Source organism: Cherax quadricarinatus, chromosome 78, assembly GCF_038502225.1.
Source record: "Cherax quadricarinatus isolate ZL_2023a chromosome 78, ASM3850222v1, whole genome shotgun sequence".
Taxonomy (NCBI): Eukaryota; Metazoa; Arthropoda; class Malacostraca; order Decapoda; family Parastacidae; genus Cherax; species Cherax quadricarinatus.
The window spans coordinates 1,190,982-1,205,168 of record NC_091369.1 but is presented as its reverse complement, the minus strand read 5'-3'; the positions used below and the strand labels follow the sequence as shown (position 1 = coordinate 1,205,168).

At 40.2% G+C, this 14,187-nt stretch overlaps 2 protein-coding genes across 3 annotated transcripts in view; one reads left to right on the top strand and one right to left on the bottom strand.

Annotated features, from left to right (window-relative positions):
- Nucleotides 1-14,187, bottom strand: part of Fsn (F-box synaptic protein) — a 40,656-nt gene that overhangs the window by 5,693 nt on the left and 20,776 nt on the right. The window lies entirely within an intron of this gene.
- TrpRS (Tryptophanyl-tRNA synthetase) overlaps nucleotides 1-14,187 on the top strand; it is a 92,259-nt gene that overhangs the window by 77,195 nt on the left and 877 nt on the right. The window lies entirely within an intron of this gene.

Here is a 14,187-nt window from a genome sequence, read left to right as displayed (position 1 = left end):
ATTAGAGAACGTAACCTGATTAAAGCTGAGGAAGTTGGTGAGGCTGCTGACCTGTATGCTGAGGCTCACAATTCCTATAAAGACCTAAAGGGATTGAACCCTAAGGGCAAGGGTTCATTAGACCTTAAGAAATCAAAGCCTCTAGTGGAAAGTAAAATGACTTCTTTTATTCCTGTTTGTCATTTGTGTGGTGTTAAGGGACATAAACGTCCAGATTGTCCTTCTAAGAATGTCCAAAAAGCTGGAAGATGTTTTAAAGACTGTAATGACCAAGCACCCTTCTGTTCAGGAACAGTTAATGGACTTAATGTATCTACCATTTTACGAGACACTGGATGCACATGTATAGTAATTTCTGATAAGCTGTTCCCTAATCTTAAAGAAACTCATTCCTCTGCTATACTTTCAGACTACTTGGGCCGTACACTTTTCCTACCATCCGTTGTTACATTAGGTCTAAATGGTTCACAGGTTGGTCTGAAGCCATACTAGCTCCCATCACTTCTTGCTCCGTACTAATAGGTAATGTAAAAGGTGCCATTCTTCCTTCTGAGGTTGACCTTTCATCACCAAAGATGGACATAGGTGTTTCAGATCCTCTTCCTGTAGAGTCGGAGAAGCCCCTCGAAAGTTCAGATGAGACAATGTCTCGGGAGATTCATGTGGGATTAAAAACCAGTGATGCTACTCTCGAAAGCGAGGTAGTAGGATCACCGGTTCACTTGTTAGATGAAAGTGAAGATATCACCTCCGATACCATAAATGTCTTGACTAGGGCTCAGACCAAAGCCCATGCTTCCCCTACTGTCCATCCTTTGATTTTCCCTGACTTTAAGCCTTTAGATATATCGAAGGACTCCTTTGTCAATTTACAACGTAATTGCCCTTCTCTTCAGAATTGCCATAATGCCGCTAAACAAAATCAAGTGATCCAAAGGAAAAACTTTTCATATAAATTTGAATATATAAAAGGTATCTTGTACATTGAAGCATATATGTGAACAGTATTTAGATAAAGGTAGGGAAGTTTTTATTGCATTTATGGATTTAGAAAAGGCATATGATAGAGTGGATAGAGGAGCAATGTGGCAGATGTTGCAAGTATATGGAATAGGTGGTAAGTTATTAAATGCTGTAAAGAGTTTTTATGAGGATAGTGAGGCTCAGGTTAGGGTGTGTAGAAGAGAGGGAGACTATTTCCCGGTAAAAGTAGGTCTTAGACAGGGATGTGTAATGTCACCATGGTTGTTTAATATATTTATAGATGGGGTTGTAAAGGAAGTAAATGCTAGGGTGTTCGGGAGAGGGGTGGGATTAAATTTTGGGGAATCAAATTCAAAATGGGAATTGACACAGTTACTTTTTGCTGATGAGACTGTGCTTATGGGAGATTCTAAAGAAAAATTGCAAAGGTTAGTGGATGAGTTTGGGAATGTGTGTAAAGGTAGAAAGCTGAAAGTGAACATAGAAAAGAGTAAGGTGATGAGGGTGTCAAATGATTTAGATAAAGAAAAATTGGATATCAAATTGGGGAGGAGGAGTATGGAAGAAGTGAATGTTTTCAGATACTTGGGAGTTGACGTGTCGGCGGATGGATTTATGAAGGATGAGGTTAATCATAGAATTGATGAGGGAAAAAAGGTGAGTGGTGCGTTGAGGTATATGTGGAGTCAAAAAACGTTATCTATGGAGGCAAAGAAGGGAATGTATGAAAGTATAGTAGTACCAACACTTTTATATGGGTGCGAAGCTTGGGTGGTAAATGCAGCAGCGAGGAGACGGTTGGAGGCAGTGGAGATGTCATGTTTAAGGGCAATGTGTGGTGTAAATATTATGCAGAAAATTCGGAGTGTGGAAATTAGGAGAAGGTGTGGAGTTAATAAAAGTATTAGTCAGAGGGCAGAAGAGGGGTTGTTGAGGTGGTTTGGTCATTTAGAGAGAATGGATCAAAGTAGAATGACATGGAAAGCATATAAATCTATAGGGGAAGGAAGGCGGGGTAGGGGTCGTCCTCGAAAGGGTTGGAGAGAGGGGGTAAAGGAGGTTTTGTGGGCGAGGGGCTTGGACTTCCAGCAAGCATGCGTGAGCGTGTTAGATAGGAGTGAATGGAGACGAATGGTACTTGGGACCTGACGATCTGTTGGAGTGTGAGCAGGGTAATATTTAGTGAAGGGATTCGGGGAAACCGGTTATTTTCATATAGTCGGACTTGAGTCCTGGAAATGGGAAGTACAATGCCTGCACTTTAAAGGAGGGGTTTGGGATATTGGCAAAGTTTGAAGATATCACCTCCGATACCATAAATGTCTTGACTAGGGCTCAGACCAAAGCCCATGCTTCCCCTACTGTCCATCCTTCGATTTTCCCTGACTTTAAGCCTTTAGATATATCGAAGGACTCCTTTGTCAATTTACAACGTAATTGCCCTTCTCTTCAGAATTGCCATAATGCCGCTAAACAAAATCAAGTGATCCAAAGGAAAAACTTTTCATATAAATTTGAATATATAAAAGGTATCTTGTACAAGTCAGTATTCAAATTAAATTCAGATGAGATAGACTATTCCATCTTAGTTGTTCCAAGTCAATGCAGAGAGACTGTTCTTAAAATGGCTCATGACCTGCCAGTAGCCGGACATTTCTCGCATCGTAAAACCTTAAATAAAATTAGGGAAACCTATTTTTGGCCAAAAATGTCCTCAGATGTCACTACCTATTGTAGATCGTGTAAAGTTTGCCAACTGTCATCTTCCCGAGGTACCAGGCGAGTACCTATGGTCAAAATGCCAGTCTTTACGGTACCTTTTGAAAGAGTAGCTATTGACATCGTTGGTCCTTTATCTCCACTTTCATCTGGGGGACACAGATATATATTAACATTAGATATACTATATTAGCATAGGCAATGGGGTCGAAGAGGTATGGGGTAGGTTTAAAAATGTAGTGTTAGAGTGTTCAGCAGAAGTTTGTGGTTACAGGAAAGTGGGTGCGGGAGGGAAGAGGAGCGATTGGTGGAATGATGATGTAAAGAGAGTAGTAAGGGAGAAAAAGTTAGCATATGAGAAGTTTTTACAAAGTAGAAGTGATGCAAGGAGGGAAGAGTATATGGAGAAAAAGAGAGAGGTTAAGAGAGTGGTGAAGCAATGTAAAAAGAGAGCAAATGAGAGAGTGGGTGAGATGTTATCAACAAATTTTGTTGAAAATAAGAAAAAGTTTTGGAGTGAGATTAACAAGTTAAGAAAGCCTAGAGAACAAATGGATTTGTCAGTTAAAAATAGGAGAGGAGAGTTATTAAATGGAGAGTTCGAGGTATTGGGAAGATGGAGGGAATATTTTGAGGAATTGTTAAATGTTGATGAAGATAGGGAAGCTGTGATTTCGTGTATAGGACAAGGAGGAATAACATCTTGTAGGAGTGAGGAAGAGCCAGTTGTGAGTGTGGGGGAAGTTCGTGAGGCAGTAGGTAAAATGAAAGGGGGTAAGGCAGCCGGGATTGATGGGATAAAGATAGAAATGTTAAAAGCAGGTGGGGATATAGTTTTGGAGTGGTTGGTGCAATTATTTAATAAATGTATGGAAGAGGGTAAGGTACCTAGGGATTGGCAGAGAGCATGCATAGTTCCTTTGTATAAAGGCAAAGGGGATAAAAGAGAGTGCAAAAATTATAGGGGGATAAGTCTGCTGAGTATACCTGGTAAAGTGTATGGTAGAGTTATTATTGAAAGAATTAAGAGTAGATAGCAGATGAACAAGGAGGCTTTAGGAAAGGTAGGGGGTGTGTGGACCAGGTGTTTACAGTGAAACATATAAGTGAACAGTATTTAGATAAGGCTAAAGAGGTCTTTGTGGCATTTATGGATTTGAAAAAGGCGTATGACAGGGTGGATAGGGATGCAATGTGGCAGATGTTGCAAGTGTATGGTGTAGGAGGTAGGTTACTGAAAGCAGTGAAGAGTTTTTACGAGGATAGTGGGGCTCAAGTTAGAGTATGTAGGAAAGAGGGAAATTATTTCCCAGTAAAAGTAGGCCTTAGACAAGGATGTGTGATGTCACCGTGGTTGTTTAATATATTTATAGATGGGGTTGTAAGAGAAGTAAATGCGAGGGTCTTGGCAAGAGGCGTGGAGTTAAAAGATAAAGAATCACACACAAAGTGGGAGTTGTCACAGCTGCTCTTTGCTGATGACACTGTGCTCTTGGGAGATTCTGAAGAGAAGTTGCAGAGATTGGTGGATGAATTTTTATAGGGTGTGCAAAAGAAGAAAATTAAAGGTGAATATAGGAAAGAGTAAGATTATGAGGATAACAAAAAGATTAGGTGATGAAAGATTGAATATCAGATTGGAGGGAGAGAGTATGGAGGAGGTGAATGTATTCAGATATTTGGGAGTGGACGTGTCAGCGGATGGGTCTATGAAAGATGAGGTGAATCATAGAATTGATGAGGGGAAAAGAGTGAGTGGTGCACTTAGGAGTCTGTGGAGACAAAGAACTTTGTCCTTGGAGGCAAAGAGGGGAATGTATGAGAGTATAGTTTTACCAATGCTCTTATATGGGTGTGAAGCATGGGTGATGAATGTTGCAGCGAGGAGAAGGCTGGAGGCAGTGGAGATGTCATGCCTGAGGGCAATGTGTGGTGTGAATATAATGCAGAGAATTCGTAGTTTGGAAGTTAGGAGGAGGTGCGGGATTACCAAAACTGTTGTCCAGAGGGCTGAGGAAGGGTTGTTGAGGTGGTTTGGACATGTAGAGAGAATGGAGCGAAACAGAATGACTTCAAGAGTGTATCAGTCTGTAGTGGAAGGAAGGCAGGGTAGGGGTCGGCCTAGGAAAGGTTGGAGAGAGGGGGTAAAGGAGGTTTTGTGTGCGAGGGGCTTGGTCTTCCAGCAGGCATGCGTGAGCGTGTTTGATAGGAGTGAATGGAGACAAATGGTTTTTAATACTTGACGTGCTGTTGGAGTGTGAGCAAAGTAACATTTATGAAGGGGTTCAGGGAAACCGGCAGGCCGGACTTGAGTCCTGGAGATGGGAAGTACAGTGCCTGCACTCTGAAGGAGGGGTGTTAATGTTGCAGTTTAAAAACTGTAGTGTAAAGCACCCTTCTGGCAAGACAGTGATGGAGTGAATGATGGTGAAAGTTTTTCTTTTTCGGGCCACCCTGCCTTGGTGGGAATCGGCCAGTGTGATAAAAATAATAATAAAATAATAATAGTTGATTATGCTTCGAGTTTCCCTGAAGCCGTTCCCTTAAAGACCATAACTACTACAGAGGTGGCTGAAGCTCTTTTGTCCATCTTCTCCAGAGTGGGCATCCCCAGAGAAATTTTGTCTGACCGTGGGACACAATTCACATCTGACTTAATGCAACATCTCTACCAACTTCTAGGAGTGAAGCCTCTCTTCACCACACCCTATCATCCCAGCTGTAATGGGAGGATTGAGCGCCAGCATTCGATTCTCAAGTCCATTTTAAGGAAACTTTGCTCCCTTAAACCTAAGGAGTGGCATCGTTACCTACCCTGTGCTTTGTTTGCCATGAGGGAAGTTCCCAGTGACTCATTGGGGTTTTCACCTTTTGAACTTCTCTTTGGTAGACAGGCCATAGGCCCATTGTCCATCCTTCATGACTTAAGGACTAATGAGGAGATGAGTGCTGAGGTTCAGTCTTCTTACCAGTTTCTCCTTGACCTTAGATCTAAACTTGAGGAGACCTCTGACATAGTTTCGAAAAACCTAAGCTTGTCAATGGACCAGTACAAAACCTATTTTGACTCCAAAATTCAGAGGAGAAGTTTTAACATAGGGGATGAAGTTCTTGTACTTTTGCCGATCAAGTCAAATAAATTATTAGTAGCATGGAAAGGTCCATATAAAGTATTAAAAATTTGTGGGAAAGTTGACTACCTCATAGAAGTCAAGGGGAAACCTAAGCTTTATCATATCAACATCCTTAAGAAATATTACCGAAGAAATTCGGTTAACTGCCTTAATAACTTTGACTTAGTTTTTCCTCACGAACTTGATAAGACAACTGAAGAATGTAAGGTGTGCATAATTGACACCTCTAACTCAGACTATGATGAAGAACTACATGACTTGGTGACTTTTGACCACTCGGACGCAACCAACATTAATATTAATGAATCTTTGGATGACCATAAGAGACATGAACTACTTCAATGTGTGAGTAACTTTTCAGACGTCTTTACTGATATTCCAGGTGTTACCTCCACGGTAGTCCATAAGATTGACTTAGTGACTGACAATCCTATCAAATGGAAATTATACCCAGTTCCAGTTCACCTTAGGGATGCATTTGACCGAGAGGTAGACAAATTATTAAAACTAAAGATCATTGAACCTTCAGTATCTGCATATTGTTCACCAGTAGTCATGGTTAAGGAGGATGATAATTCATATAGACTTGCTATTGACTTCAGAGGCCTTAATGCTATAACTCGGTGGGATGCTGAGCCTATGCCCTTAATAGATAGCGATCTACACAAATTTTATGACTCTTCCTTCTTTTCAGAGATTGATATTGCGCAGGCATATCATCAGGTAATGTTAGATCCTTCTTCTAAGCAGTACACCGCTTTTCCTACACACCAAGGACTGATGCAGTTTGGTAACTGCCGGTGCTACCTACGTGAGACTGATGAGAAAGGTCTTGGGTAATATGCCAAATGTTTCAGTTTATTTTGATAACATTTACGTAATGACATCCACGTGGGGCGAACATATCCAACATCAGTTTTGCGTAGGTTACGCTCACATGGCCTCACTGCCAAGCCGAAGAAATGCTTCCTTGGGTATAACAAGATTAGATATCTTGGACTGATACTTTCTAATAACTCTCTGCAGCCTCTCCCCAGTAAGATCAAAGCTTTACTAGAATTTAAATTCCCCAAAACCAAGAAGCTCATGCGTAGCTTTCTTGGTTCTGTAAATTTTTATGCACGGTTTATCCCAAACCTTACTGATCTTACAGGCATCTTATCCGACTTCCTTAAAAAGTCTGTGAAGGAACCTCTTGAACTTTCCGACGTAGCTCGGGAAAAGTTTAACGAGATTAAAAGTATCTTTTCGAAAGACCCTATACTTAAGATTCCAGATATTAATAAAACATTTTGTTTAAGAACTGATGCCTCCAATACTGGCTTAGGTGCGGTGTTACTACAATACCATGATGGTACTCCCTTCCCTGTATGCTTCCTAAGCCGGAAACTCCTTCCCGCAGAAACGAGATACTCCACCATAGAAAAGGAATGTTTGGCCCTTGTGTGGGGTATCTCCAAACTTAAATTTTATTTGCTGGGAAAAGAATTCATTTTAGAAACGGACCACAAACCTTTGATATACCTAGAAACTTTTAAGGGAACCAACAGTCGCCTCTTGAGGTGGACATTGGCACTCCAGGCTTTTAAGTTCCATATTGTGTATATCAATGGTTCATCCAATTATTTCTCTGACTGGTTAAGTCGTGACAGTCAGTAGAAGATTTCTTGCCTTACGCGACTTCCTTATGTTAGAACTTTTTCCTCGCCTATTCTTCTTATACTCCTTGACTATAAGTCTTGGTATGGGGGAGTGTGAGGGAAAAGTTCAATAGATAGGAATAGAGAGGGAGTATATAGTAACAATAGTTTCACTGCCGGCTACTTGTTAAGGTAGGGTAAGCCAAGCTCCCGCTATTCCCGCCTTTCCTCCCCCCCCCCCCAAAGGTGACGTGTGGGGCTCTGGTCAAACAGTAAATCACTCGACTCACAGCTCCCAACACTACTGTAAGTACATGCCTGCCTTGTATTCTAGTGGATTTATTGGTTGAAAGCGTCACTTTTGACCAATAATAAACTTAGTCCTTTCAGTCTTGCTCTAGGTTGACTGTTGTAATAATCACCACATCTTTTGGGTATTGTACTTACCATGGAGAGTGATTTCTTAAGCAGTGGGTAACCTGTCTATCTTTCCAGCTTGGATGACAGAGAGGGTCACCTGTCAATCAACGAGAAGAACAGGAGACGGACTAACGTCCTGGAGACATCCCATTTTGGATTTAATTACCTGTGCACCTGTATGAAATTGCAGGACGTAACCCCACATCATTGCAGCGGTAAAGAACCTGCTTTCCTGTCATCGGGATACTACTCACGGCGATACTCTGCGAAGAACTAGCCATTGGTGGTCACCAACACCTGCGACCCCCCCCCCCCACATCAGCAACGGCTACGATTTCAACAACAGTGTCACCAACACCAGACACCCCTATATATATTAGCGTTGAATTCAGTTATCATTTATATTTTTCATTTTTCATTTTCTTTAATGTAGGATTAATATTTCATATTTAAGTGTTTTATATTTTATATTTTCTATATAATAAAGTGTTTATGTTTGTCTGTTATTATTTCTTTTTCTATTCACTAATTTTCCTGAGGAGCCGCCAGCCTTGGTAATACTGTCTGAAGTTGTTACAGGGCTGAGTAAGCCTTCACAACGTATATAACAGAATATTTCCTGACTTACATTGTATTGAACTTCAAGAACTGTCAAATCATTCATACTAAGAAGTCCTGAAATATGTATCCAAAAGGTAAATTTGTTTTAAGAGAAGCACTTGTTTCTCAAAAAGTCAAATTATGCCTCTAAAAATTCCTAGCAAATGTAAAAGCAGGATATTACTAGATGAATGAAAGTATGAAAATAGTTACTGGGGTAAGGCAAAGGTTATAAATGTCCCAACTTTTTTTTTTTTAATTTAATTTTATCTTCTGAACTGCAACAACCTCACTCCTCCTTCAGAGTACAGACACTGCACTTCCCCTTTCTGGAACTCAAGTCTGGCAAACCAGTGTCCTTGAATCCCTTCATAAATGTACCTTGTTCACACTCCAACAGCACATTAAATCATAAAACATTACTTGCATCCACTCCTAACATGCTCACATGAGCCTGTTGGATGCCCAAGCCCCTTTCCAACTCTTCCTCGGACAACCCCCCTACCCCTTCTTCCCTCTACCACAGATTTATACACCCTCGTAGTCATCCTATATTATTTCATCTCGTCTTTGTCCAGACTACTTCAACAGCCCCTCTTCTGCCCTTTGATAACCCAGCACCTCCTAATCATTAAGCTATGAATTTTCCACATAATATTCACACAACACATTTCCTTTAAATATGATTTCATGCCTTCAACCTCCTTGTTTCTGAATTGGAATTTGTTGAATTTTGCATAAAATTGGTCATATTACCAACTTCTGTGAACTTTAAAGAATATTTCTGATAGTTGAATGGGCAATTTCTTGCATTCAATCAATAGAAGGGAAGGCACACGTGAAATAGTGAGGAATCAGGTCAAATTTAGCAATTGAATTAGATGAATATAAGACTCAAATTAGGTGTAATTGTTGATGCATAAAGTGCGACCAGACACCTTTGTGCCCAAGTTTTCCATTAAATTCCACATTTTTGGTGTCATTACCTTCAGAAAAAAAGAATTTCTACCATTTTAGAAGAAATTATTATTATTATTTTTTTATAAAACCTTGACACTGTCAGCCCTTTTAATATGAATGGTAGCAACAGTGAAGGGGTTAAAGTTAACCCTGTCTCTCTCTCATCAGGCTGCATGGTCCCAGGAACACAACTAGAGCTGGCCAGATAGTCTATATGCTGATTCAGCAAATGAAAGCATTACAATTGATGAGCTCTATTCAGTGTGCAACTGAAGAAAGTTTTAGGTAAATGACGAATGCTTTTCCACAAGCAAGAGGATTAACTATGAAAGTTTGAAAACATGAAGTGGTGAATTTAATACTGTTGTACGGAATAAAGATAAAATATGAAGTAATGTATGACTAAATGGATGGTAAAGCATTGGAAAAAATTAAGAAATTAAAGTACAGTGGAACCTCTACTTACGAGTTTAATCTGTTCCATAACCTTGCTCATATTCTGATTTACTCGTATGCTGAGCCAATTTTCCTCATTTAAATTAATTGAAATGCAATTAATCCGTTCTGACTTTCAGGAGGCACAACAAAATACTTCAATATTTTGCTAATATCAACTCTATGGCTTATTTACCTATCACAATTCATTTAATATGACATAATAAACAATATAAACAGCATAGAAGCCTGATATATTCTCTAGAATGAATAAAATACAGTGGACCCCGACTTACTATATTAATCCGTTCCTGAGAGCCCATCGTAAGATGAAATGATCATAGGTTGAATTAATTTTCCCCATAAGAAATAATGGAAATCAAATTAATGTGTGCAAGACACCCAAAAGTTTGAAAAAAAAAAAATTTACAACATGAAATATACATTTACCTACACACAAAAAGAAGGATACATGCACAATAGTAGAGTAGTACATGCACAATATATATTGTGCATGTACTACTCTACTAAATGAAGAATAAATGACACTTACCTTTATTGAAGATGTAGTGATGAGTGATGAGACACTGTCCTGGGAGTGCCTTCTCCTCCTGAGTAATGTAGGTCCTGTTTGGCATTTTCTTCCAGAACAGGCCTTATCATAATGTGTATACCACTATGATTCTTAAATCTCTCAAACCAACCTTTGCTGGCCTTAAATTCACCAATATGAGCACTAGTTCCAGGCATTTTTTCCTGTTCACCTAGGTGTTAGTTCACTGGTGTGGGTTGCATCCTGGGAGACAAGATTAAGGACCCCAATGGAAATAAGTTAGACAGTCCTTGATGACACACTGACTTTCTTGGGTTATCCTGGGTGGCTAACCCTCTGGGGTTAATTGTTTCTCGGTATTCTCGATAAGCCACACCAACAACGGTGCTACAGCAGCAGCAGCAGCAGCAGCTCACCATGGTGCAGCAGCAGCTGATTGTGCTACAGCAGCAGCAGCAGCTGGTGCTACAGCAGCAGCTGACCATGGTGCAGCAGCAGCTGACGGTACTACAGCAGCAGCTGACCGTGGTATGATAGTATTTCAATAGTATTTCTCACCCTTTTTACCACAGGGTTGGCACTAGAAACTTTCTTTGGGTTCATGGTGGCTTATTTAGCAGTTAGAAGCACTAAAAACAATGGAATAATACAAAATATTCCAAATGTATGCTTGGGAGCGACCGCTCTGGCTTGTAAACATTGGCACGCTAACTGAAGGCAGGCCAGCTGAGGCGCCTCAGGTGGACAGACATGTGGACAGGTACCGGACGAATGCTGTGGGTCGAGTTTTTCAACGTATGTCGGGGTCAAATTTTTACGCTGAAAAGCAACATAGGTCAGTTTTAACGTAGGTTGGGGACATCGTACGTCGGAGGTCCAATGTACTATGTCATTATGTGACAAGTGGTGACAGCCATTCCCTACCTCAAGCCACCTTGTTGTGGGTGAGCGAGGGACACCTCCCGCCATCCCCTGACACTCGACACTCCTGACACCACCATCCCAGCTTTCATGAATAATACATGTTCAGTTCCACTTCTCTCTTGTTGAACTGTGAATTGTGTTTTGATCTTTTAATTACCATATCTGACTTACTGACCTGACTGACTGACTGACCCTGAAATGGTGTCTAGAGCAGCTGATGCCTTACTATCAGTTGTATAATGTACTGCAGGGTAAAAGAGAACAGAAATCCATTACAGAATTTATGCAAACTCCAGTACAACCATCGACTTCAGTACCAGAACCTCTACCATCCACCTCAGCCCAGTAGGACCACAACATAACTCTCCACTCTCTTCACAATCATCGACAAACACTAGCACCCACAATTTAAGGTAAGAAATACTACTATTATGTAGTTCCATAAGGAAAACAATAATTATAATAATGATAATAATACGTAATGTAAAGAAATTATGTAGTAATACAGCATTTACCTTGGAGATGGAGACGAGATGCTGGGCACAGCATCATTATATAGCTCCAACACACTTAACTGCTACAATTTTTATTTTAATGTTACTTCACTATTCACTGATTTTTGGCTTCTTCTCCACGCTTGTCGCACTTTCATCTGCAGGGCGTTTCAATGAAAAACTGTCTAAGGAGGTTTGTTTCTTCCCCCCTTTCAGAATGCTTCGGAAATGACTTACGCAAGCATCATTACATGGCTCCAACGCATTATTAATATTAATTAGTACGTATGTATTCTTATAATAATACTCTTGTTTACCATTTGGAATTTTATTTCACACAAAAATAGATGATTTGCTGTTATGCAGACTACTACATTATTGTAATAATTGTATAAATAATGTCAACCCATTCATGACTGCGTATGAAACTGGCCAGGTAGACACGTATTGAACGGTGACGTCATTTGTTTACTCTTGAACATCGCCAAAGAAGCGAACATTTCCGCTACTTTGAGCTCAATTTCAAGGTACCTTTTGTTGTGAAAGCAATCAAAATCATATCTATTTCTGCAATATATCTTTCATTCTATCAAGTGAGACCAAAAAAAAAAACGAGAATACAACCATAAAAACCATATGAAAATATATCGCTAAGGGGCGGCTAATGGCTGAGGAGTGAACTCAGTTATTTATGGTTTGATTTCTTTCAATTTTGGGGTACATTAAGAAGCATCTTTCCATCATATACTGCCCAAGTTTCAATAAGATAGTCCAACAAACAACTGAGATCCAATTCCCTAGATCAAGAGCAAGAGCCCCTCACCAGCATCAAGGAACCTCCCTTGAGGCCCACTCGCATCTTGAAGCAAAAAATCGAATGAGCGACTGCTCGCATCTTGAAAAACTCACACATTGGGGCACTCGTAAGTAGAGGTTCCACTGTATTTGAGAGTGGCACTTGTATTATAAGCTACATTATTCTAAGCAAGAAAAATGTCTGGATTCCTTGAAAAGAATACGTACTAAATATCAAAGTGTTTAAACAAATCTGAATGTCGAGAAAAATGTCATGACAGTCTGCCTTCTAAAATTAAGGCAGTTGCAATGATTTACGAGATGTCATGGGAAGGACCAAGAAACAAGGTGCATGGAAGAAAAAGCAATGAGGCGAGGTCAAGAGAAATAATCAGAAATAGGCATCTAATGACTAAGATCAACTGAAGGAAGTTAAGGAAGACATGCAAAAGTCAAGCAGAGAGGGATGGGGAGTTAAAATGATGAGCTGACAACCAACACACTTTTCTGAGGATGGGAACACATTTGTCTAGCTAAGAAACTAGAGGTATGCTGCTGGAGGATGAGTGAAGGTTACAATGCGACGCCTTGAACAATTCACAAACATAGGATGAATTAGACATGTGCAACATCTGGGTATCTTGTAGGCATTTTGCCATCCAGTGGCTTTATCAATACAACACAGGGACATAGAAATATATACAGCAAGTAGTGGAAAATGAGGTAATCAACCCCTCAGCCTATGAGCACCATAGTCTACAAGTAAAGACACTCAGATGTTGCACATGTAACTAATTCATCATCTTGTCAGTACTGATTACCACTGATATACAATTCACAAACAACCCATACTTCAGAGATGGAACATTATCACATGACACATTACCTGACAATGGTCCAGGATAGACAAAAATGTTATCTAAAGTTTCTTCTTCAAAGTATGGGTTGTTTGTGAATGACAAAGTCAGCCTTGTCTATTATCTTTCTGACTGTCACAAAAGCCCTTAAGGGGTGGGACCCACTGGACCACTTTCCAATCAACTGCATCATGTAATAGCATACAATACAGTATCACAGACAAAAAACACCAAGACCTATGACACATTCAAGACACTACAGAAAGCAATGACCAAGTCAGTAAAAATGACCACTTTCTGTGGAGGAGGTGAGCACATATGAAGACAAGCAGCATGTACTTCACAATGAATTTTTAGGTCATGTAAGAGCATGCTAGGGAAAGATTACATATTTGACACAGCAAGAGGATTATAAAATAGGCACCTAATGAATAAGTAGGAAATAGTGCCAAGATCCGTACGAGATGTACAATAGAACAATGCAGGGTAGTTCCTGTAGTATGCATAGAAATACTTCTCAAATAGTGCCATGGCAACCATCAAACACATCTCAGACTTCTTTATGGATGTGGCAAAGTGCATCTGCTCGAGGATCCTTTCAAGGAAAGCGTGGGGAGATATGGTTTGATGGTCAAGATGTAGAGGAAGCACGAACCTGTCACAGCCATGATG